This window comes from Manacus candei, unplaced genomic scaffold (assembly GCF_025592945.1).
Source record: "Manacus candei isolate 608988 ecotype Guabito, Panama unplaced genomic scaffold, ASM2559294v1 h1tg000162l, whole genome shotgun sequence".
In the NCBI taxonomy this organism is placed as follows: Eukaryota; Metazoa; Chordata; class Aves; order Passeriformes; family Pipridae; genus Manacus; species Manacus candei.
In genome coordinates this window covers 213,666-238,391 of record NW_026138210.1, presented here as the reverse complement: position 1 = coordinate 238,391, position 24,726 = coordinate 213,666, and the positions used below count along the sequence as shown (strand labels likewise).

At 53.9% G+C, this 24,726-nt stretch overlaps 1 long non-coding RNA gene across 1 annotated transcript in view; it reads right to left on the bottom strand.

Moving 5' to 3' along the window:
* LOC127463478 (uncharacterized) overlaps positions 1 to 21,969 on the bottom strand; it is a 63,480-nt gene extending 41,511 nt beyond the window's left edge. The window contains exon 1 of the long non-coding RNA XR_007900858.1: positions 21,736 to 21,969. This is a non-coding gene — a long non-coding RNA (uncharacterized LOC127463478). The remainder of the gene's footprint in view (positions 1 to 21,735) is intronic.
* Between the last annotated feature and the right edge of the window lie 2,757 nt (positions 21,970 to 24,726).

Here is a 24,726-nt window from a genome sequence, read left to right as displayed (position 1 = left end):
GAACAAAGCCTGGGGAGAGAGGTGGATTGCTGAAACTGGACACAAGGAATGCAGAATTTACAGACCACAAGGACATTGTGCAGGAACTAGAAGATAAAGAAGAGGTTAACAAAGACCATACAATAGGTGTTGGAAACTCCCTGCCTGGGAAAAGGATAATAAAAAGCCTGAAAAATGGGGACTAATTAGGGTGAGAAGTGAGAAGTCAATAACCAATAGAGGACAGAATGCTAAATACTGAAGAGGATGATGTAAGTTAGAACTGATGCCCTTTAAATTCTTTCTTTGTTAAACACATATAAATAAGTGAAAAGGCTGGGGGGCAGGGAGGGTTGGAGTTATCCCCAACACACCCCCTGACCAGAAGAAAGTGGTGTCTGACTCACTGATACAAAAGGACAGAGTTGGAGGGTTTCATTTGTCCCATTTGTGGCTGCAGCAGGAAGAGCAAAGTCTTCTCCTCTGGAAATGTTTCTTCCCTCAGGGTGTCTGGTGCACATTCCAGTGGGCACACAGGGGAATGCTGGGCTGGAATGGGTTTGTTTCCAGGTGGCCTGCACAGTATCCCCTGGCACAGGGGTGGCCACGAGGCAGGGACCAAAGGGCAGGGAGGCCCTGCCCCGTGGCCAGAGCACAGGAGACACCGACTCTGAGCTCATCAGCAGCAGAGTAAAGACTTCATCCCAAAATTCTCACTGCTCCCTCCAGTAAGGTAGGAAAGCCATTGCTGGAAATGGGGGGCTCTTTTGGATTAGTTTCCTAAAAGACTTTAAGCTTCAAATCCTCTTTAAAAGTGGTCAGGAACAAGGGTCTCAGCCTTTTTGGGGCTGTGACAGACCAAGGGAACACAAAGGGTTGAGGAAACACCCATTTTGCAGGACAGAGATGATGCCCAAAGCTCAGAGGTGGGCTCCTGAAAGTTGGTGCCATTAACTGCCCTTGGGAAGGAAAGCCCCCAGTCCCAGTGTTTCAGGGGCAGGTGACAGGGTGCCCAGGGCAGGCAAAGGCCAGCAACAGGTTCCTGTGCTGGCCCCTTTTGGGTGGGAGCAATCCCTGACAGAGTCAGGCTGGCAGGTGGCATCCAAGGTTTGGAGGTGGCTCCCGGGGGGGTGACAGTCCCTTCCCTTGGGAAGGACAGCACCCAGCCCCAGTGCTGGGGGGCAGAGGAAAGGTTTCCCAGGGCAGGCAAAGGCCAGCAGCAGCTTTCTGTCCTGGCCCTTTTGGCATGGCAGCAATCCCCAGACATATCCAATTTGGGAAGTGCTATCCAAATTTTGGAGCTGGGCTCCTGGAAATGATGGCAGTCCATGTTTTTTCCAAGGACAGCATTTGGCCCCCATGCTGGCAGTGCAAGTGACTGAGTGCTGAGGGTGTTGCCAAATGCTCTGACATTGTTGGGATCAATCAAACCCTCAAACACTGTGGGTTTAGTGTGACAAAGCAAGGCATTACTTTCTTTGCTGGCTTTGCATGTGGCCAACAACAATGCTGCCTTCACACAGACAGCAGTACATCGCTTTTGCACCCATTTACACATTTATGACAAAGAAATTAATGTTCATTGGTGCCAAATGGTATCATTTCATTGTTCCATTTCATTCATTAGTATTTTAGCCACTCTTACTCTCTTGTTGCTTATGCTAATTAGTTCACACTTTTACTCTTTTTAGCATCTTTTTCCTCCAGTGGGCATTTTCCCCCACAAATGCTGAGCCTTTGCTCATCTTCCTCCTTACCTGTTGCTTTCTGCAGAAGGCCCTTGTTTCCAGATATCAGGTTCAAGAACACATCTTTCTCTCCCAGGCTTTGTTCACTGAAGCTTATCAAGGGTAACTCTCACAAAACTGACAGTTTTAGTGCTTTTCCCAAGCTGTGTTCTCTCCAAAGCAGCTTGTGAGGAATTTTTGCTGTGTGCTGGCTAAAGGTGATTTATGGCCTAACACCCCCTCTGTGATTAATGGAAACAACGAATCCAAAGGCAAAGTGGGCCCACTGAAAGATTAGGAAAGGTCTCTAATGTCCAGGAAGGGCCCCGTGCTGCCCCCAGACTCTTGGCTGTGGCTCCTTGGGGCGAGTCTGTGATTCCCCCCGAAACTGGGGCTAAAAGGTTCCCCTTTGCAATGGTGCCCGTCTGTGCCTGGTGCATTGGGAGAGGCCTGTGCCGAGGGCAGAGCTGGAGAGCCCCTGTGCTGCTCCAGGCCTGCAGAGCTGCCTCTCTGCCTGCAGCCCTTGCCAGCTGGGAGCGGGCAGGCCTGCGGGCTCCCTGCCTGCTCTCCAGCCTCTCCCGGGCCTCGGGCGCTCCAGCCCCGGCCCACTGGGGCTCCGCTGGCCTCGCTCCGTGGGGCCCGTGTCTCCTGCCCCTGGGCAGCCCCAGCCCACCCCGCTGGGCCATGGGCTGGCTTTGCCCACAGCCGGGAGCTTGGAGAGCCTGGGGGGAAAGCTTCTGCCAGGGGGGTCCTTCCCAGGCCTCCCGTCAAACCAGGGGGGGTCTCTCCTGAGAGCAGGAATTCTCCCTTGTAATCGATAGAATGAGGTTATAATTTCGGTTGCAAGATAAAACAAAGGTTTATTAATGCCAACAAGCAAAAGCGGCCAGCCGGGCGACCGGGGAGACCCTTGCTCCACCACAGTCCGCAAAATGGGGAACCCAAACAGCAACAATTATACCCTTTGTTGACACCACCCCCCCAAGTCATGTTCATAGTCCATTGGTGGGAGGTTCGCGGGCTGCTCCCTGCTTGGTTCCTCTTTCGCGGGCAGATCTGTGGTTGGCTCCTCCACTCGCGGGCATCTGCCGTTGCTGAGGGGCTTCCTCCAATGATTTTAAAGTCATTAGTCCCTATGAGGCCGTGGTCCTGGAATTTTCCATCGGGAGATGTCATCTAATCATAGGACTCCTCGTGGCTTGCCCCTCCATATTAGTCCATATCAATATGCCTGTAATCAAACAGCTCCAAAAACACTGAGTCACTCTGCGTTGTGTTTTACAGCATACAAACTTGTGGTTAAATACTTCATAATCAGTCAACTCATGACTCTTAACAATGTGGTTAGAAAAATTGGGGGTTTCTTTTCTGCCCATTTAGGGTCCCACCATGAGGAGACAAGTGCCCCTTGCAGCCCTGGGCCCTCATTGCCTCCTTGTCCCTGCTCAGCAGCCTGGGAGGTTGTCACAGGTTTACTTGTTCAAAAAAACCCAGGCAGGGAATCTTTCTTTGCCCTGCATTGCTGTAAGGGGGGATGTTGAACAGGGGAGGGGAGCTTTTGCCTTGGGTGATTGACCCACACAAAAGAACTAACCAGCACATCCACATTCCAGGCTGAAGACCCTCCAAAGGCTGTGGGGGGGTGTGAGGTTTTCTTAACTCTCTCCTAAGAAATGGGAGGCACTGCCTGGAGGATGCCACTTGCCCCTGCATGGCCCCAGTTGCTCCCAATATGATCCCACTATGAGTCCAGTCACCCCCAATAATCCCAGTAACTTCCAGACACTTCCAGGGGATTCAGTGAATCCACTTTGATCCCAATCCTCCCCAGAATGGCTGCAGTCCCTCTCACATACTCCCAGTATTATTGCAGTCACTCACAGTACAATCCCAGTATAAACCCAGCAGAGGCCCGGCTGCTCCCAGTACGATCCCAGTTGCCCCCAGTGTGGTTGCTCCGGGATGGAACAGGAATAGGGGCACCTCTGTGCCCCCTCCCCCCCTTGTGTCACCCTGTTCTGGGGGAGCTTTGGGGGGACATCTGCACCCCAACACGGCATCCAACGCATCCCAAAGTGTGCTGGGACCCCCTTAAACCACCCCACAGCCCCCCAAGGAACCCCCAAACCCACTCAGAGTCCACCCAGGACCCCACCTAACCCCCTTTGGAGGGGACATTTATGTGCTCTGGTGTTACTGGGAGCCACCCCCGCTGAAGGTGAGGAGGTCTCGGGTGAGAGGGGGTGTTGGGAAGGGGGGGTCGGTGAGTCAGAGGGGATAAAAGGGGTGGTGGGACCCCAAACTGAGTGGGAGGGGAGTGGGACCCCCCAAAAGTGGAGGGGGAGGGGGAATGAGGATTGGGGGCTGATGGGAAAGGGGAGGGAGAGGTCAGAAGAGTGGGGAAAAGGGGAGGGTGGGACCCCCAAACTGAGCATGAGGGGGCTGGGGATTGGGGGAATGATGTGTAAGGGGTGGGAGAGGGGGGAAAAAGTGGGGGTTGGGACCCCAAAAGTGATCCTGGGCTGCCACGACCCGCGGGGCAAAGGAATGGGGACGCGGCACTGCCAAAAGGGTTCAGGACACAGCAGAGGTCCCGTGAAGCAATGCCGATTTTATTGGGGGGTAACAGTAACTTATATAGGGCAGGTTCAAGGGTGGAGTTTGGACTAGGGAGGAGCATAAGACTGACAGCTCAGGGATAAACGTGATTGGGTAACCGGGCAAGGGGGGAGGAGTTTTGATGTAACCGGGGAAACGGGCCAATGGCAGCTCTCCCTGCACTCAGCACTTAGTGGCCAATCAGGCGCAGGGGAGCGGGAAAACAGGAGAAAACTGTGAGGGGATGAGGGAGACAATAGGGTGGATAATTTAAAAACAACAACTGGGGTACAGACAACAGTATAACAGTACAATAATAAACCGGGGACAACTGGGGATAACTGGGGATGAACTGTCCAATCCAGGGTGATGTCATATCCAGTATAATAAGGTAAAGTCCAGTGGAGTAATGTCCATTCAGGTGTAGAATGTCTCATTCTGAGTTGTAAATTCTGCACCATGCTTGAAATTGTTCCCACTCAGCTTTATGTTCTCCAACACTGGGCAGGCTGGGAATTGAGTGGAACGATGGAAAACCCCTTGTCAGAGAGAAAATTGGGTGACCTGAGTGCTGGATGCTTTTAGGAAAGAGCTCTGAACATTTCTTGAAGATTAGAGAGGGGGGTGACTTTTTTATTCTTGACCTTTCCAGTTCTCCATTTGGGGGCAGGATGTCCTCTGGGCCAATGTTTTGCTCCCTTTGCAGTGAGTGCAGCCTCAGAGGGCTGAGCCCTCTCTGGCTGGGCTTGGCCTCTCCTGCAGAGACTCAGGCCTGGCTGGGCTGCCCCAGGCAGACGCTGCAGGAAGAAGAGCTCAGGCCGCCTGGGTCTGGTGTCCCTGGGGCTCAGCCTGTGCCCCACTGCTGGGCAGGGGCTGAGCCCCACCTCTGCCTCGGGGCCTTGGCCAAAGGGCTGCCAAGGAAGAGGCCCAGGAGCCTTGGGGCCTGCCCAGCTTTCCTCCTCCCTGGGGGCTCTCAGTCCTCCCCTGACACCGTGTGGGCCCAAGGCCTTGCTGGCTTCGGGCTCACGGCCCGCCGGCACCATCCCAGCGGCCTGACCCCCCTCCTTCCCCTCTCTCCAGCCTCTCCTGCCTTTTCTGGCAAGGGGCCAGCCAAGGCAAACCCCGGTTCTCAGCAATGGCACCTGTGGCACGGCTGCAAGGCTCCAGTGGGCCAGGCAAGAGCAGGAGCACCGAGAGCCTGAGGAGCCAGGAGATGCCCTGGCTGGGCATGGTGCTGCTGCGGGACGAGCTGACACCTCTGCACAGTCTCTGCCTGTCCCTGCCAGCCGACTTCTGCCCAGGCTCTGGGCACGGGGACGCAGCACTGACACTTTTCAGCCCCCGCGCTGTTCCACAGAGGCTCTGATGTCACAAGGCCCTTGCCTGGCAGCCAGGAGATGGGCAAGGCAAGGCAAGGACGGAGCCTCTGAGCCACCAGCACGCTGTCCCCAAAGGCTGGGGTGGCACAGAAGCCCAGAGTCCCTGAGCTTGGCAGAGACTTGTGAGATCAACCGGCGTCCAGCCTACGCCCCATCCCCAGCACGTCAAGCAGAGCACGGCACTCAGTGCCATGGCCAGTCTTTGCTTAAACACCTCCAGGGACGCTGTCTCCACCACCTCCCTGGGCAGCCCATTTCAATACCTAATCCCTGTTTCTCTCCAAAAAGTCCTGCTCCTGTCCCTGACAAACAGCCCCTGACAGGCAGGTCCTCGTGTCCTCTTGTCCTGTCGCCTGTTGCCACGGAGAAGGGGCTGACCCCCACCTGGCTCCAGCCTCCTGTCAGGAAGTTGTGGAAAGGGAGAAGGTCAGCCCCGAGCCTCCTCTTCTCCAGGTTGGAGAAGCCCAGCTCCCTCAGCTGCTCCTCACAGGCCAGGCACTGCAGACCCTTGCCCAGCTCCATTGCCCTGCTCTCCACCCACTGCAGCCCCTCAAGGTTCTCCCTGAATTGAGGGGCCCAGAGCTGGACACAGCACTCCAGGGGTGGCCTCACCAGTGCCCAGTCCAGCAGAAGAATCCCTGCCCTGCTCCTGCTGCCACACTCTTTCTGATCCAGGCCAGCCTGCCCTTGGCCTTCTTGCCCACCCGGGCACCCGCTGGCTCAGGTTCAGCCTCTGTCCACCAGCACCCCCAGGGCCTCTCCCACGGGGACCCTTTGCAGCTCCTCTGCCCCCGGCCTGGAGTTGCAGGGGGTTCTTGTGGCCACAGGCCCCAAAGGCACCAAAGGCACTCTTGAACCTCATGCCCATGGGCTCGGCCCAGAGGTCCAGCCTGTCCAGGTCCCTCTGCACAGCCTTCCTACCCTCCAGCACATCCACACTGCAAGCCAGCTTGGGGTCCTCTGCCAATTTGCTCATGGAAGACTCAATGTCCTCCTGCAGATCCCCACGAAAAATGTGCAACAGGACTGGGCCTGTTACCCAACAAGTTCTAGTGCTTGACAAAGGAGCCCACCCAGCAGTGGGGAGAAACTGCTGGCAGGAGATTGAATGGGGGCAAGAGACAATGGATGATGGACAAGGTCTGGGCCATAGCCATTTGTTAGAAAAACAAAGCAAAAGTTTAAGGCCTGCCATATTTCAGTGGTCAGAGACCTGGCAGAGAAATCTATTTTTGAGACCTGGACACCAAGAAGGCACAATTTCTAAACCAAAAAGACCCTTAGAGAAACCAGAAATGAAGGCAAAACTAACACAGACAGTTACTGAGGCTCTCCCTGTCCAGGGAAAAGACAAGAAAAGGACAAAAACTGTGGACTAAGCATCATGCAAAGTGAGAAATCAAGAGCCAATAAAAGAGAGAATAAGAATTCCTGCAGAGAACTGGTAAACCAATGGACAGGAATTCCTTTGTCTGCTAAAATGTAAAAAGAGTTAAAAGTTTTGAGAACTGATGTACATGTGTTAGAGAGCAATTCCTGTGTCCCTTCAGCGCTGAATGAAGTAGGGTCACCTCTGGAACCCAACCAACTGCTCAGAGATTTTATTCCCCAGCTTTCGCTGACGGTTTCTGGGGACCCAGATGAGACAAAGCAGCGCCGACAGGGCAGAGCAGAGGAATCGTTGGCCCTGCAGCGTGTACCAAAGGAGTTTTGGGGAGATCTTCCAATTCCCTGGTCTGCGGAGTTCACCACGCCTTCTTTTGTGGGAAAAAGAACAGACCATGAATTTTGGGTACTTGATTTTAAGGCCTTTTGCCTGCACATAAGGCACAGCAATGGGAAGGACGCAGCGTGAGGCTGAGAGGTTTCTGTCATGGTTTGTGGGCTTGGGTGAGATTGGGCCATAATTACAGGACACCTGTAAAATCTGGGCTTTGGGAAAGGTTGGGGAGGGTTGGGAAAGGTGTTCAAAGGGTGGTTTTGCCTGAGGTGTTAAACATGGGAGTGGGTCTGTCTTCCCAGTTCTGAAGAGAAGAGATCCCAGAAAGCTCCCCTGCAGGTTGTGTTTTAAGGAACAGGAGAAGAGACCGAGGGTAAGGGGTTTCTTTCCTGGAGGGAAGGGCTGTCGTTCACTTGCAGGAGCCCTGCGCTGAAATTGCCAGTCTGACTGCCCAAACTGAACACAGCTGAAGATTCCTGCCAGACAAAAAGGGCCAGGACAGAAAGCTCTTGCTGCCCATGGAGTGCCCAGGGTGGCCCCCCAACTGCATCTGAAACCCGAAGGTTCCAGGTTTTCTTTCCTGGGGGAAAGGCCGTGACATCCCAAAGAGTCCCGTGGCAGACAGGTGGGGCTGCACTGTGGGGGTGTGAGGTGTTGGTTCTTTGGTTTCCAGGGGCTATTCCAGAATGGAGAGGACAGGCTGTGACATCACAAAGGGGCCCATGGCACAGGGTTTGGGCTGCACTAGGGGTTGTGAGACATTGGTTTTTTGGTTTCCAGCAGCCTTTCTGGAATGGAGGGGATAGGCTGTGACATCACAAGAGGGCCCATGGCACAAAGGTGGGTCTTTGTCGGGAATTGGCTATAGAACACGGCTTGCCTAGGCCGTGGGAACATCTTAGATAGCGAGGTTACAGTGCCCTTGTACCCTGTTAGCTGGCTGGTAAACAGGACATTGTGATTAGCAAAACAAAAGTAACTGAGTGCCACCTGTGTGAACAAAAGAAATGAGTAAGAGGTGAGATCAACATTTAAGCCAGAGTCAATAATGAGCTTAACCTTTGCAATATGTATGAACTAATTATAAAGCATATATTAAGCTGTTTGCAATGATCAATAAACGAAGCTTGCTGATTCTCATATTGAGGGTCTCTTTCTTCCTTGTCCGACAAATGGCACCCGAAGAGGGGCTAAGTTAAATCTGCAAGCCCCAGGGGCTAAGTTGAATGTGTAAGCCCCAAGGGCTAAGTTGAATCTGCGGCCCAAGGGACTAAGTTGAATCTGCGGTCCCCGAAACCTGAACAGGGGGTAAGTTAAATCTGCGCTCCCCGAAGCCACGGTCTGACGCAGTAGCCGGTCGGTCTTGCAGCAGCACAAGAGGTAAAAGAGCTGGACTCTGTGCCCCAGGCGACCTCACAGAAGGGTCCTGGCCGACAACACCGCCGATGTCTTGTAACGGGCTGCAAAGTGTGCTGAAGATTTATGGGTATGGAAAGACAAGCGGTGCTTTCATTACTCCAGTGCTTTTTAGAAAAGCGGGGACTTAAGGGTATAGCTTTGAAAAAAGAATTACCAAGATTGCTTACGACGGGGGTTGCTAAAAGTTGTTTTGTGGACCCTAATACAGTTTTTGATGAAAGAGAATGGAGATGTTATGAGGTTAAGTTGTGGGAGGTTGCCACGGAGACGGAGCTCAGTGTAACATGACAGAAGTGGAGAAACTGCCAGGCCAGCCAGACAAGACGCCTGGACAGGTGAGCCACCGAGAACAAAAGGGATCTAATGTTGCATTTATATGGAAGTCTATCCTGCTTAAAAAAGAAGAAAAATTAGACGAACTGGCTTTGCGGCAGATGCTGCTTTCATGTAAGGGCCAGGGATATGAAGCGAACACTGTAACTGCCTTTACTATCTCTACTTGGAAAGAACTTAGTGATAAGCTCTTTACTGCTGCCTCTAAGGGAGAAAAAGTTGCTGCTTCCCTCCTTACAACTTGGCGATTGTTATCTGGAACAGTAAAAGACATTAAAGCACAGTCTGAGGGCATTAGAATGCTACTGGATACCATCATACGGAGAAATCGTGTAAAAAGGGAGTCGAGCGGAGTTGAAGGGAGTCAGAGCGGGACAGGAAATCACGGATCGGGGCCGGGGACAACCGAGCGGCCCCGCCAACATGAACGCGGTGCAACATCTCGGCAGTGCATATCCAGGAGGATCGGAGACGACGGTTGCAGTGTGAAAGTACTGCTGATGGACCAGAGATGAACTTTACGAACACTATGACTGAGTTCCACCTGAAGACATTTCCAGCTTTTCATCTGAACTGTGCTGCGGGACTGCACTGCGCATTTGTGGCTGTGTTCACGGCGCTGGGTGCTTACACCGCCGTGCTGAGTGAACCCGTGCCGGTGCCGGGTCTGTCCGCCTGTGGCGGGTGCCTGCGGGGCGGCGCCGGGCAGCGGGGCAGTGGCGGTGGTCGCGGCTCCTGCGCGGCCCCGGCTCGGAGCGCTCCCGGATGCCGCAGAGCCGGGGCCGGTGATATCGCTCGGAGCGCTCCCGGATGCCGCAGAGCCGGGGCCGGTGATATCGCTCGGAGCGCTCCCGGATGCCGCAGAGCCGGGGCCGGTGATATCGCTCGGAGCGCTCCCGGATGCCGCAGAGCCGGGGCCGGTGATATCGCTCGGAGCGGTGCGCGGCCCCGGTTCGACGCCGGCGGCCCCGGGCGCGGCGGGCGGCGGGGGGGGCTCTGTGTCCCCCGCACTGCTGACAGCCATGGTCCCGGGGGGTGTGCGTTCCCCTTCCCTTCTTTGCAGCGAGTGTTTTTTCCCTGGTGCCGCTCCTCTTCCTAGAGCGGCGAGTTAATGACGGTAGCAAAAGCCTTGGGGGGTGCAGCTGGGGGAGGGGGAAAGCTGTTTGTCTTTTTCCCCGTTACACCAATCATCCCCTCTCTGAAACTGTCTGCAGCTGTTCTCTCCCTCTCCTATGTTTTTGTCTTTTCTTAAGCTGACCCTGTGATTAAGTTCCTTCTACTGATCTCTCTGGGTGAGCCCAGCGCCTCCTTCCCCTCCTTCGTCCTTCGGCACCAAGGAGCGTGGGGGAGGTAAAGACGGTAAAACACAGAAAAAAGGGAATAGAGAAAAACAACTTAAAATTAACAATATCCCAACTTATAAATCAAATAAGATTGCATTGTTTTTACAGCAATAGGTGTCACGCATGCAGCGTGCTCATGGCATTCTCAAACGTTTTCTTCAAAACAGGGAGACTGACGAAAAATCCCTTGAAGCAAGATTAGAAATAACGGAACATCCGTGCTTAGTTTTTTGCATATTACAGAAGGTTATTAAGAATTTCCTATAATTTGCTATTTTGCTTCTCTTACATGAAATTTGGCTGTTTCCCCCAGGGGCAGGGTGCAGGTAGAAGATTTGGAGACGGAATGATGAGACAGAAGGGGATATAGTCTTGCCCCCTGCAAAAGTAGTTTTATTGCCTTTATGATAGAATATCATTGCTCTATGAGAAGAGTTGAAGATTTCCAAGATAATATTCTGTTCTTTCCTGCTGTATCTGTCTTTTACATGGAGAGTTATGCAGGATTTGCAGATTGCTGATGGCAGCTATGCCATAAATTTCCTTTGAATTATGAAACTGATAAGAAGTGCACAACCAATGACTACTTGAAAATGTGTGTGAATGATGGATGTCTGAGGTGGCCCCCTAAGAGTGTGTGAAAAAAGACTGTGTGAAAGAGAAAAGCTACATGAATGTGTGACTGTGTAAACTTAAAAATACCTTCTGCCGGTGTCAAGATTTTAGAGATGTGTAACATGATTCTGTTGAACCATAGTGAATCCTTGTTCTGAATGGTAAATGAATTCTTCAAATTCCCACCATGAGTGATGAGGCTTTGGTTATTTCTGGACTAGCCCTGTCCGGCTAGCTGTTTGATCTGAACTGAGGTTGAATAAGGGGTTCTTGCGTAGGTTTGGTGTTCTATTTCTGCCTTGTTTCAGAAATTTGTGAAGGTTAAGTCTCAGGTGGAGTTTTTCCACTGCTGTTGTTCCTTAGCTGTGTAAGCTGCACAGGAGATCACCAGTTTTAAAGCGAGTAGAAACCATAAGCCAGCAAACATTGGTGCAGACTGCAAGGTTGGCAGAGCCCGAAGCAAGGTACACCACTGTGCATCCAGGTGCCCGGGAACCATTCTTACAATTCGTGGAAAAGCTGCAAGACGCTGTAGAGAAACAAGTTTTGTGACAGATACAGAAGTTGCTAGTTACATAACTAGCTAGAGATAATGCAGGCTTGTGCCGGGGTGAGGTCCTTAGACCATCAAATAATTGCATTTGCATCTGCTATGGCAGTAGTGAGGGTCGTTTTGAGCTTTTCTGTGTTTTCCAGGATTTAAATCAGGAGTTGTCGATGTTGCTGCCTTGTTTGCTCAGCTCATTGCAGGGGGGCCTTTAGGCTGTCAAGGCCATCCTGCGTGCCTTCTCAGAGACATCTGCAGCGTTGTGGATAGTGTGTCTTCAGGCCTCCTGGCTGGAGGCCAGAGCAGACCAGTTATGTTGATCAGTGTGACCAGAGCTGAAGTGTTGTTTTAAAGAGTCCTTATATATTGTCTTCAAAACCCCTCCCATGCACCAGCTGGTAGCAATATTCATTGTAAAACGGCTAGTCTCTCCTCCTTAAAACATGCCCTACCCATTGCAGCTGTGTTCTCAGCAAAATAGCCTCACTAATTGGGATTACTCCTTGTTTCATACCAGATGTATTGCTTGCATAATTTGACTAGTGAATGTTTAGGGTTGTACGAAGGCAACCTGTACTCTTCATGATGCTCAAAGCTTGCTGTTAATTGTCCAAACAAACAAACGGACTTCTGTAGTCATTCCAAGAGTTAGGGTTGTGATACTAGGAGGTACTGCTCGGAGTTTTCTTTTAGAACATACAGATCCTGTGTGACTTAAACAATGGCTCCTACCTACAGAACAGCTGTTGGCCCTGCAACAGCTTGTCAAAAGGCAGCTTGATGCTGATTACATTGAACCATCTCAGAATCCTTTAATTACCCCTGTGTTTGTGATAAAGGAAAAAAAAAATCTGTGAAATGAAAACCTTTGCATGATCTCAGACAGGTTGGTGCAGTCATGGTTAGTAAGCATTGGCTTACTGACCCCTTCTGTGCTTTCTGCTGAATAACCCATTGTTATTATTGATTTGACAGGTTATCTTCTCACAATCCAGTTAGATCCCAGTGATAGAGAAAAGATGTGCATTTTTAGTTCCATCTATTATTCGTGCAGAACCTTATGAGTGTTATCCATAGAAAACCCTCTCCCATGGAATGAAAGGCTTTTCTATAATTTGTCAGTGGTTTATGTTTCCAATGCAATTTTCTGACTGTCTTTGTTGTCATTATATAGATGATATTTCTGCTAGCTGTAACCACTGAGGATTAGCTGGGTGTGTTGGACGCTGAAACCAGAAAGAGTCTACAATTCTTTGGCCTAGTAGTTGCTCCTGACACGGTGCAGTGAAAAGTACCCTGGAAATATTTAGGGTTCATGTACACAAAAAGCAGTCATTTCTCAACCAGTTATGCCAAGTCTTAATTTTCAAGCGTTGTTTGTACTCTAAAGAATTCCTTTGCAGAGGATTGTTCCAGCAAGTTTCCTATGCTTCGATCCAGTGCAGTTTCATAGTTTTTCACCTCTTTTACAGTTTTGGGAAAAACACGCTGTGCTTGGCCAAAAGCCTCCTTTAAGCTGATGGTCTTGTGGTCCCTGTGGGAGCTGGGGGCGGAGCGCAGCGTGCAGGTGTGGACCTTGTCCTTCTCACAGTAGCATTCCAGCAGTTACCGTGCTGGGGGATTTCCTCTCAGCCAAAACCTGGGCACCACAGAGCCCCATCAGGACGTAGTTTTTTCTGAGTGTTCTTTGTGCTGTGCTTACTCAGGCACAGGGAGACCTTGCAGGTCAGGCAAGTCTTCATGGCTGGACGGGGGCCTGTGGGGTAAAGGCAGAGTGGGCACTGGGAAGGGCCCTGCTGGCATATTTCTGTTCCTTCTGTATGCACTCCTTGCAGAAGCTGTGACCGCACCCCAGGGACATGGGGTTCCTGTAAATGTCCAGGCAGATGGGGCATGTCAGTTCATCCTCCAGCCTGGCCTCAGCACCCACCTTGGCCATGTTGCCTGAGCCTCGTGACAGGGCTGAGAGCAAGGAGGAGGGCACTGGTGAGAAACTGAGAGCACAGCATACAGAAGCCTTCAGATGTTGATTTAGCTTAATTCATTCTATTGCTCGCTCAGTTGTTGTCTCTTGTCCAGATTGTCGTCGTGCTTGTGGTGTCTATTTTAGTACTAACCCTCGAGGTCTTACTCTGGCAAAAGATCCCCAAGAGTTAGATTTAATGGGATCACTGTCTGTACGTAACACAAGTGGTAATGGGACTCAAACCTGCTTTATGTTGGGATTATTTCAATCTAGATTAAGTGTTTATCAAAGCCACGACTTGTCCAGCTGGCACAAACTGCCTAGCCTGTACACAAAAGAACTGTAGAGCCTGAGTGAAACAGTAGAACACACAAAGAAAGGAACAGTAACAACTAGTCCTACAGACTTGTAGCTTCAATCTATTTTTGGTTCTATGTCTGAATAAGTTTTAAGTTTTGTTAAAGAAAAGCCTATGATGGTTGTTGACAATTGTTGTAATTTTAGTAATAGTTCATATTGCTTTTTCTTGTATTGTTAAATGTGTAAGTGCTATAACAGAGAAAACATTGTTGGCCCAGAATAAAAAAACGGGGGAATTTGTAGGGAATTGGCTATAGAACACGGCTTGCCTAGGCCATGGGAACATCTTAGATAGCAAGGTTACAGTGCCCTTGTACCCTGTTAGCTGGCTGGCAAACAGGACATTGTGATTAGCAAAACAAAAAGCAACTGAGTACCACCTGTGTCAACAAAGAAATGAGTAAGAGGTGAGATCAACATTTAAGCAGAACCAATAATGAGCTTAGCTTTTGCAATATGTATGAACTAATTATAAAGCATATATTAAGCTGTTAGCAATGATCAATAAACCAAGCTTGCTGATTCTCATATTGAGCATCTCATTCTTCCCTCGTCCCACAGGATCCAACATCTCCTGCCTTGGCTTGGCCCCCTCTCAGCTCAGCACTGACCCCTTTGCAAATGGGGCATTGTCTTGGTGCCATTGCAGGGGGATGTCCTGCCCCAGTGTCCCAGTGTTCCTTTAATTCCCAGAGGCCCTGCAGTGTCCCAGTGGCCCCTTGATTCCATGACCTTCGGAAACACCTCAGGGTTCCTTTGGTTCCATGAGGCCCCCATGTCCCAAAGGCCCCTGGATTCCAGGAATTCCGCAGTGTCACAAGGTTCCTTTTTTTCCATAGGGCCCTGCAGTGTCCCAATTGTGCCTTGATTCCAGGAGTATCCAAATTCTCCCGGGGTTCCTTTGGTCTCAGGAGGTCCCGCAGTGTCCCAGCGGCCCCTTCATTCCAGGCAGGCCCAGGGAGACGAAGCCAAAGACGGAGCCCCGACCCCGTCAGCATCTTGGGGGCGGGGGGGCAGGACCTGGGAAACGGCTGGGAAGGGACTGGGATGGACTGGGATGGACTGGGATGGATTGGGATGGATTGGGACTGACTGGGAGGGAGTGGGATGGAGTGGGACAGACTGGGATGGACTGGGACTGACTGGGATGGATTGGAATGGACTGGGATGGACTGGGATGGACTGGGATGGATTGGAATGGACTGGGATGGACTGGGACACCAGGATACACTGGGACCAGGACTGGGACCCAGCAGGACCCCCTGGGAGCAGGATCTGAGAACACTGGGACCCTCCAGGACCAGAACTGGGGCAACAGGGATCAGACTGGGAGCAACTGGGACCACACTGAGGGCTACTGGGAGCAACTGGAGGCCACATAGGATATAGTGGGAGTGCCTTGGAGTCACTGGGATCATACTGGTGGAAACTGGAATGTTACTGGGGCATCTGAGAGTGACTGGGAAGGACTATGAGCATGCTTAGGGCTCTACTGGGATATACTGGGAGTGTCTGCAACCATGGGGGGGTGACTGGGACCATACTGAGAGTGACTGGGACTACGTGAAGGGGAATTAGGACCAGGCTGGGGGCAACTGGAAGGAACTGTGAGTGACTGGATCTACAAGAGAAGCAACTGGCATTGACTGGGACTGTCAGGAGGGAGGACCGGGATAGTACTTGGAGTGACTGGATCTGTGCTAGGGGCAACTGGGAGCAAGTGGGACCATGATAGGGACAACTGGGATCATCCTGGGATCACGGTGGGAGAAGCTTGGCCCATGCTGGGAGCAACTGAGACCACACTGAGGGTGACTGGGGTCATCCTGGGATCATAGCAGGAGTGAGTGGGATCATGCAGGAGGTGATTGGGATCATACTGGGAGCAACTGGGAGTGCACTGGGGATGACTGGAAGTGGCTGTGAGCAACTGGGATCATGCTGGAAGCTTCTGGGGGCAACTGGGAATGAGTGGGACCACATGGGGGAAACTGGGAGCAACTGGGAGAGACCAGGAGTGACTGGGATCATCCTGGGACTGACTCGGCGCTGAATGCGAAAAATCGGTCCGAGAAACTGCTCAGAGACTTTTTTATCTTTAAGCAGCCAGGTATTTGTTTATTCAACGTTGGGAGCAAGCCAGCTGGCGCTGGACAAACTTGCTCGAAGGCTTCACACAAAATCAGCATTTTTATCCAATCTTCAGCTGGGATTAAATGCATATTCAAGTGATTACAACATCTATCGAAGCATATTAATAACAGGCGGAGTAGAGGTGGAGCTCAGGCGGGGCTTGGGGCGGTGTTTCTCTTGGCCCTCAATCCTGAGGGTACTTCCACTCTTCCTCCATGGCTCTGGGGGCTTCAACTCATCTTCCTCAGCTTGACCTTCCTTCTCTTCCATTCTTCTTGACCCGCTCACTGAAGCTTGGAAAAAGCCCTGGCTCCCGGCCTATTCCTCCTATTCCAATGTCTCCCTGATCCTGCTGTCTCTCTAATTTATCCCCTCGAGGCCTAGGACATGTTCCTGTACTATTCTCTGAAGCTTTGCTCCAGTCAGTAGAACAGAACGAGCACAGATGGTCTTGGATGTTGGTAGCTTGTTAGCAGGCCCCAATTTCTTAGTTAACTCTTTAGGGCCTGGCCTCCTGTTTCCCCAGGGACACAGCCCTGGCCCGGCTGTTCCCATTCCCATTCCACGGGTTTGCATTCCTGTTCCAGGTGTTCCCATCCCATTCTAGTTGTTCCCATCCCATTCCAGGTGTCCCCATTCCCATTCCAGGTGTCCCCATTCCCATTCCAGGTGTTCCCATTCCCATTCCATGTGATCCCATTCCCTTTCCAGGTGTTCCAATTCCCTTTCCAGGTGTTCCATCCCATTCTAGGTGTCCCCATTCCCATTCCAGGAGTTCCCATTCCCAGTCCAGGCATTCTCATTCCCATTCCAGGTGTTCCCATTCCCATTACATGTGTTCCAATTCCCTTTCCAGGTGTTCCATCCCATTCTAGGTGTTCCCATTCCCATTCCTATTGTCCCCCCTCCCATTCCTGATGTTCCCATCCCACATCTGTTTTCCCCATTCTCAGATCTTGGTGTTCCCATTCCCATTCCCAGGTGTCTCCATTCCCTTTCCTATTGTCCCAATTCCCATTCCTGGTGTTCCCATGCCAATTCCTGGTGTCCTCAATCTGCTCCCTATGTTCCCCTTCCCATTCCAGGTGTTCCAATTCCCATTCCACGAATTCCCATTCCCATTCCAGGTGTTCCCATCCCAGTTCCTGGTGTCTCCATTCCAATTCCTGCTGTCCCCATTACCGTTCCTGGTGTCCCTAACCTGCTCCCAGTGTCTCCATCCCTCTCCCCGGTGTCCCCATTCCCAATCCAGGTGCCCCCATTCCCAGTTCCTGATGTATCCATAACCGTTCCTGTTGTTCCCAGTCTGCTCCCAATGTTCCCATTCCCATTCCAGGTGTTCCCATTCCCATTCCAGGCATTCTCATTCCCATTCCAGGTGTTCCATCCCATTCTAGGGGTCACCACTGTCATTTCCCCTGCTGGTTTACCTTTAAACCAGCACACCAGGCCTGTGCCCAACGGGGGTCCCTGTGGATCATCCAACGCGGGTCCTCCCATGGCTGATGGAGTTGGAGCAGCGGCCGAAGCTCTTCCCGCAGTCGGGGCACTCGGGGCTTCTCTTACCGGTGGGTCCGTTGGTGGGAGGTCAAGGCAGAGCTGTCCCTGAAGCTCTTCCCACACTCCCCACACTTGTGAGGCCTCTCCCTGATGTGGATGTGATGGTGGGTGTAGAGGGTGGAGCTGTCCCACATTCCCTACACGTGTAGGGCTGTTCCCCAGTGTGGATGTGCTGGTGGCTGAGCAGCTTGGTGCTTGTGCAGAAGCTCTTCCCACATTCCAAGCACTTGTAGGGCCATTCCCTGGTGTGGATGCAACGGTGTTTGCAAAGGCTGGAGCTGTCCCTGAAGCTCTTCCCACATTCCCCACACTTGTAGGGCCGTTCCCCGGTGTGGAGGCGATGGTGGTTGCGGAGGGTGGAGCGGTCACTGAAGCTCTTCCCGCACTCCCCACATGTGTAGGGCCTTTCCCCACTGTGGGTAATCTGGTGGCTGAGGAGGTGGGAGCTCAGTTTGAAGCTCTTCCCACACTCCTCACACATGTAGGGCCGTTCCCCACTGTGGATGCGACGGTGGGTGCGGAGGGTGGAGCTCTGCCTGAAGCTTTTCCCACATTCCTCACACATGTAGGGCCGTTCCCCACTGTGGATCATCTGGTGTCGGAGCAGGGTGGAGATCTGGGTGAAGTTCATCCCACATTCCTCACACATGTAGGGCCTTTCCCCACTCTGGATCCTCTGGTGTTGGAGCAGGGCGGAGCTCTGATTGAAGCTCTTCCCACACTTCCCACACGTGTAGGGCCGTTCCCCAGTGTGGATGCGACGGTGGTTGCGGAGGGTGGAGCTCTGTCTGAAGCTTTTCCCACATTCCCCACACGTGTATGGCCGTTCCCCGGTGTGAACGTGCTGGTGCCTCAGGAGGTGGGTTCTCCTCCTAAAGCTCTTCCCACATTCCAAGCACATGAAGGGTTTCTCCCTGCTGGGAGGCTGCTCAGGGACCACCAGCTCGCAGCTCCGCCTCAAGCTCCGGCCGCCTTCCTGGCACATGCTGGCTCTTTCCTCCTCACAGCCCCCTGGGCTGGCTTTGGAGTCCCTCCTGCGGGGGCATCTCCGGCCCTTTTCCTCCCCGCTGCCTTCCTGTGCCGGGGAGCCCTTCAAAACGGCCTCTCCCACCAGGCTCTGCCGCCGGGATTTGTCCTCCGTGCTCTCCGGCCTCACCTCGGGGCCTGGGGCAGGAACCAACAAGGACACGCAGGGGATTTGCCTCCGGCCCACAGGGAAGCCCAAGGACATCCCCCCAACTCCGGCCCCGGCAGGACGGCCACAAAAGACAAAAGACCCACCCAAAGGGGCACTGACTTCCTCCTCACCTGCCTGGGGGGCCCAAGGCATCTTCCTCTTCCTCGCAGCCTCCTCCTCCATCCGCCCAAGCTTTGGGAAGCAGAAATCCTGATGGGGGGGGAAAAAACAAGGTGTGAGCGCGTTGTCTTGGAGGTTCCTCCTGCCCAAGTCCAGCTCTAGGACTCACCGGGCATCTTGTGCCCATAGAAATCTCCAAAACAACAAAATTTAGACCAGAAAAACAGTAAACACGGAGATTTGGGAAAAAAAAAAACAAACAACAAAGTCCCCCCAAATTTGCAAAAGATCAAGGGACAGCAAAAAAATACTCCAAAATATGAACATTCAGGCCAATAAACCCCTCCCAGAAGTTCCCCCTCTCTGGTCTCTGCACCTTTACCTTCTGGGCTCTCCCCTCTCTGGGCTGCTGAGGGTCCCGCTTAGGGGTGCCGGGGCTTTTGGGGGTCCCAGGGGTCCCTTCTCCCCTCACTCTCTGCTTCAGGGGGTCGGGTTCCCAGACATTCCCCCTCTCCGCCTTCTCCACTTTCTTGGCCCGGGGATCCCAGGGGTCCCCACTGCCCAGGCTCCCCCTTCTCCGGGACCCCCCTTGCAGCCTCCCGGGGCTCCTCCCTCTCCCTGCTCCCCCCTCCAGCCTGCCGGGGGTCCCCCAGCTCCGCCATCGCCCCGCTCCGCTCTCCACACTCCGGGGCTCCCGCCCTTCCTGCCCCCACCCCCGGCTCTCCCGAGGGCTCCCCAAACCCGCTGCCTCGGCTCCCTCCGGCTCCCCCGGACCAGCCCCCCCCGCCCACACCGGCCTCACAATGGAGCCGCCGGGGCCTCACCCACCAACACCAACCCCCAACAAGGGGGGGACCCGCAGCCCCCCGACCACCCACGGGGCTCTGCCCACAACCCACCCCGACACCGCCCCAAAACACCCCCCGGGGACCCCCAGCAGCCCCCCGGCACACAGCCCCGCACAAGGGCCGCCTGTGCCCGAGCCAACAAAACGCCCCCACAGCCGGGGGGACACCAGAGGCTGCCCCGGGGCAACGAGAGCAGGGAGCGGATCGGGCCCCGCACACGTGGCCGGGCTCTTGGCTCAGCCGGCCGGGATCGGCAACCAACAGCACGGCCCCGACCGCCGGCTCGGCACAGCGAGCCCGGGGGTGTCCCCTCTCCAGGGCCCCCCTCTCCACAGATCAACGCATGGGGACACCAAGGGACCCCCAAGGGAACCCCTTGCCCGCTCTCTCACCTCCCCTTAGCCCCCCTCGCCCACCCCTTGCCCACCGGCCCCCCAAACCCCGGCTCCCCCCAGCTCCCTTTGGGGCTCACCCACCGCCCCCCGCGCTCCCTTTGGGGGTCCTACCCCCCGTTTCCCTCCTTTCCCCCCTTTCCCACCGGCTCGTCCCCCTCCCCCGCTCACCCCAGAGCTCCGCCCGCGGCCGCAGCGATGCAGCAGGAGAAGGAGGGGCGGCAGGAAGGGCAGGGAGAAAGGCGGAGCGGGAACGGGAACAGGATCGTCCCCCCCGCCCCATCTCGCGGGGGGTCGGGAAGGGGGAGCTTGTCCCAAATATCTTGATGGGGGTTTTGGTGTTTGTTTCTTTTTTGGAAGGGGGGGCTGTAGGGGGAGAATGTTTGGATCTTACAGGACTCCAAAGCTGAGCCGCAAATGCCCCTTAGGGGGATTTTGGGGGTCCCCGGTGGGTGTTTTGCAGTGGTGGAGGGATGGGTTGGCGGCAGAGCCACGGAAGTTCAAGAAGAGGCAGTGCTGGATTCTGCCCCTGGGATGGGGCAACCCCAGATGTGGGGACAGAGCGGGAATGAGAGGCTGGAGAGCAGTGCTGGGAAAGGGCCTGGGGGTCCTGGGGGTGCCCACTTGGCCAGGAGTCAGCAGTGCCCTGGCAGCCAGGAGGGACAACCCTGTCCTGGGGGCATCAGGCCCAGCATGGCCGGGCCAGGGAGGGGATTGTCCCGCTCTGCTCTGCCCTGGGGCAGCCTCACCTCAATAGTGGGGCACTCTGGGGGGACACAATGGAAGGAAGAGATTGAGCCAGTCGAGAGTGTCCAAAGGAGGCCACCAGGATGGGGAAGGCTCTGCAGGGGAAGCCTTAGGAGGAGCAGCTCAGGGCACTTGGGGTGTTCAGCTGCACAAGAGGAGACTGAGGGGAGACCTCATGGCAGTTCCAACTTCCTCAGGAGGGGCAGAGGAGGGGCAGGCCCTGAGCTCTGCTCTGGGGGGACCAGGGACAGCCCCCAGGGAATGGCCTGGAGTTGTGTCAGGGCAGGCTCAGGTTGGATGTTAGAAAGAGGTTCTTCCCCCCCAGGCTGGTTGGCACTGAACAGGCTCCCCAGGGCAGTGGGCACAGCACCAAGGCTGACAGAGCTCCAGGACAGTTTGGATGATCCTCTGGGGCACAGGCTGTGACTCTTGGGGATGGGCCTGGGCAGGGCTGAGGGTTGGACTTGATGATCCCTCTGGGGTCCCTTCCAACCCGCACATTCTTTCATTCTGGGATTCTGTAACACCCCACCTTTGCCTGCTTTGCTGCTTCTGTGAACCACGAGTTCCTCCCTTCATTGTTTCTTTCCTTTCCTTGGCTGGTTTCTCTCCATTGCAGTTGGTTACACAGATATTTTCTAGGGCACATTCTGGACAACCACTGCTGGTTCAGTTCTGTCTCAGAGCCCGAGATCAGCCTTATGGAGCCAAAGGAACCCTGGGACACTGCGGGACCCCATGGGATCAAGGGACCATCGTGACACTGCGGGACCTCATGGAATTAAAGGAACCCAGAGACCACTGTGGTGCCTCATGGAACAAAGTTGCCAGTGTGACATGTGGGGCCTCATGGAATCAAAGGAGCCCCGAGACCTTTGGTACCCTCATGGAATCCAGTGGCCTTTGTGACCCTGCGGAACCTCATGGAATCAAAGGGCCACTGTGACACTGCAAAACCTCATGGAACCAAGGGGCCATTCCAGAATCACAGAGTCAACAAGGTGGGAAAAGACCTCTGAGATCATGGAGTCCAAGCCATGACCCAACCCCACCCTGTCAACTAGACCATGGCCCTGAGAGCCACATCCAGTCTTTTCTGAAACACCTCCAGGGACGGTGACTCCACCCCCTCCCTGGGCACCCAGTCACCCCTTCTGGGAAGAACTTGAGCCTCCTGTCTGACCTAAACCTCCCCTGGTGCAGCTTTAGGCTGTGCCCTCTTGTCCCACTGCTGGTTGCCTGGGAGAAGAGACGGACCCCCCCGGGTCCCCCCTCCTGTCAGGGAGTTGTAGAGAGTGAGAAGGTCCCCCCTGAGCCTCCTTCTGTCCAGGCTCAGCAAGCCCAGCTCCCTCAGCTGCTCCTCACAGCACTTGTGCTCCAGAGCCTTCAGCAGCCCCAGTGCCCTTCTCCAGACACGCTCCAGCACCTCAACACCTTCCCCAAAGTGAGGGGCCCAGAACTGGGCACAGCACTCGAGGTGTGGCATCAGCAGGGAGAGCCCAGGGGCAGAATCCCTGCCCTGAAGGCAGCTCCCTGCAATCAGCTCTGCTGCAGCCCTGCAGGGCCCTTCTGCTCCTTGTCCTGCAGCTCCACCATTCCCTGCTCCCTGCAGCCCTGGCTCCCTCAGCCTTCCCCTGCCCAGCCAGACCCCCTTGTCTGGCAGCAAGAGAGCAGCCCTGGGCAGCCCAGGGATTGTCTGGGGCCCAGAGCTGTCTGCCACAGCCTCCAGCATCTCCTGGCTTGCCTGTGCCCAGCCCTGCTGCCCTGCCAGAAGATCCCACAGTGTTCCCACTTGCAATGGAATGGGGGACCTGCTCCCAGGCTTTGCAGGCCCTTCTGTCCCTTCATCACCCACCTGATGATTCAACCAAGGCTCTGTGGGATGACTGTCAGTGTTCCTGAATCACGGGATGTGCCCACCCAAAGACATTTTCAGCATCTCTGTCCTGCCTTGAGATCAGCTTCTCCTCCAGCACAGCCCCTCAGGGGCTGCAGAGACCCCCCCGACAGCAAAGGCCTCTCCTGCCAGGGCTGCAGAGACCAACCCAGCCTTTCCCTGGCCTGGGGGGAAGCGTTTCCCCTTTCTGTGCTGTCCCATTGCCATCTGCCCCTCCAGCACGTCTCTGCTCCAGCCCAGCACTTGCACACATCGGCTCCGGGCACTCGGTGCTGCTGCTGGGAACGAGATCATTTTCTGATTCGTTTAAATGAATGGTGTTCATTAACTTGTTAGTTAATTGCTTTAGTGAATCATAACCAGAATATTCATCCTAAACAGTGGGTTAGTCTTAAGTCACTATTGGCCAGCACTTAGCAAAGTTTGTCATCACCTGCTCTTGTGGGAACAGGCTTGGGAAAATTATTGCAACTCTGAGTTTTGCTAAACTAGCCCTGATCTGCTTCAGTGAACAAAGCCTGGGGAGAGAGATGGATTGCTGAAACTGGACACAAGGAATGCAGAATTTACAGACCACAAGGACATTGTGCAGGAACTAGAAGATAAAGAAGAGGTTAACAAAGGCCATACAATAGGTGTTGGAAACTCCCTGCCTGGGAAAAGGATAATAAAAAGCCTGAAAGATGGGGACTAATTAGGGTGAGAAGTGAGAGTCAATAACCAATAGAGGACAGAATACTAAATACTGAAGAGGATGATGTAAGTTAGAACTGATGCCCTTTAAATTCTTTCTTTGCTAAACACATACAAATAAGTGAAAAGGCTGGGGGGGCAGGGAGGTCTGGAGTTATCCCCCACACACCCCCTGGCCAGAAGAAAGTGGTGCCTGACTCACTAATACAAAAGGACAGAGTTGGAGGGTTTCATTTGTCCCATTTGTGGCTGCAGCAGGAAGAGCAAAGTCTTCTCCTCTGGAAATGTTTCTTCCCTCAGGGTGTCTGGTGCACATTCCAGTGGGCACACAGGGGAATGCTGGGCTGGAATGGGTTTGTTTCCAGGTGGCCTGCACAGTATCCCCTGGCACAGGGGTGGCCACGAGGCAGGGACCAAAGGGCAGGGAGGCCCTGCCCCGTGGCCAGAGCACAGGAGACACCGACTCTGAGCTCATCAGCAGCAGAGTAAAGACTTCATCCCAAAATTCTCACTGCTCCCTCCAGTAATGCAGGAAAGCCATTGTTGGAAATGGGGGGCTCTTTTGGATTAGTTTCCTAAAAGACTTTAAGCTTCAAATCCTCTTTAAAAGTGGTCAGGAACAAGGGTCTCAGCCTTTTTGGGACTGTGACAGACCAAGGGAACACAAAGGGTTGAGGAAATGCCCCTTTTGCAGGACAGAGATGATGCCCAAAGCTCAGAGGTGGGCTCCTGAAAGTTGGTGCCATTAACTGCCCTTGGGAAGGAAAGCCCCCAGTCCCAGTGTTTCAGGGGCAGGTGACAGGGTGCCCAGGGCAGGCAAAGGCCAGCAACAGGTTCCTGTGCTGGCCCCTTTTGGGTGGGAGCAATCCCTGACAGAGTCAGGCTGGCAGGTGGCATCCAAGGTTTGGAGGTGGCTCCCGGGGGGGATGACAGTCCCTTCCCTTGGGAAGGACAGCACCCAGCCCCAGTGCTGGGGGGCAGAGGAAAGGTTTCCCAGGGCAGGCAAAGGCCAGCAGTAGCTTTCTGTCCTGGCCCTTTTGGCATGGCAGCAATCCCCAGACATATCCAATTCGGGAAGTGCTATCCAAATTTTGGAGCTGGGCTCCTGGAAATGATGGCAGTCCATGTTTTTTCCAAGGACAGCATTTGGCCCCCATGCTGGCAGTGCAAGTG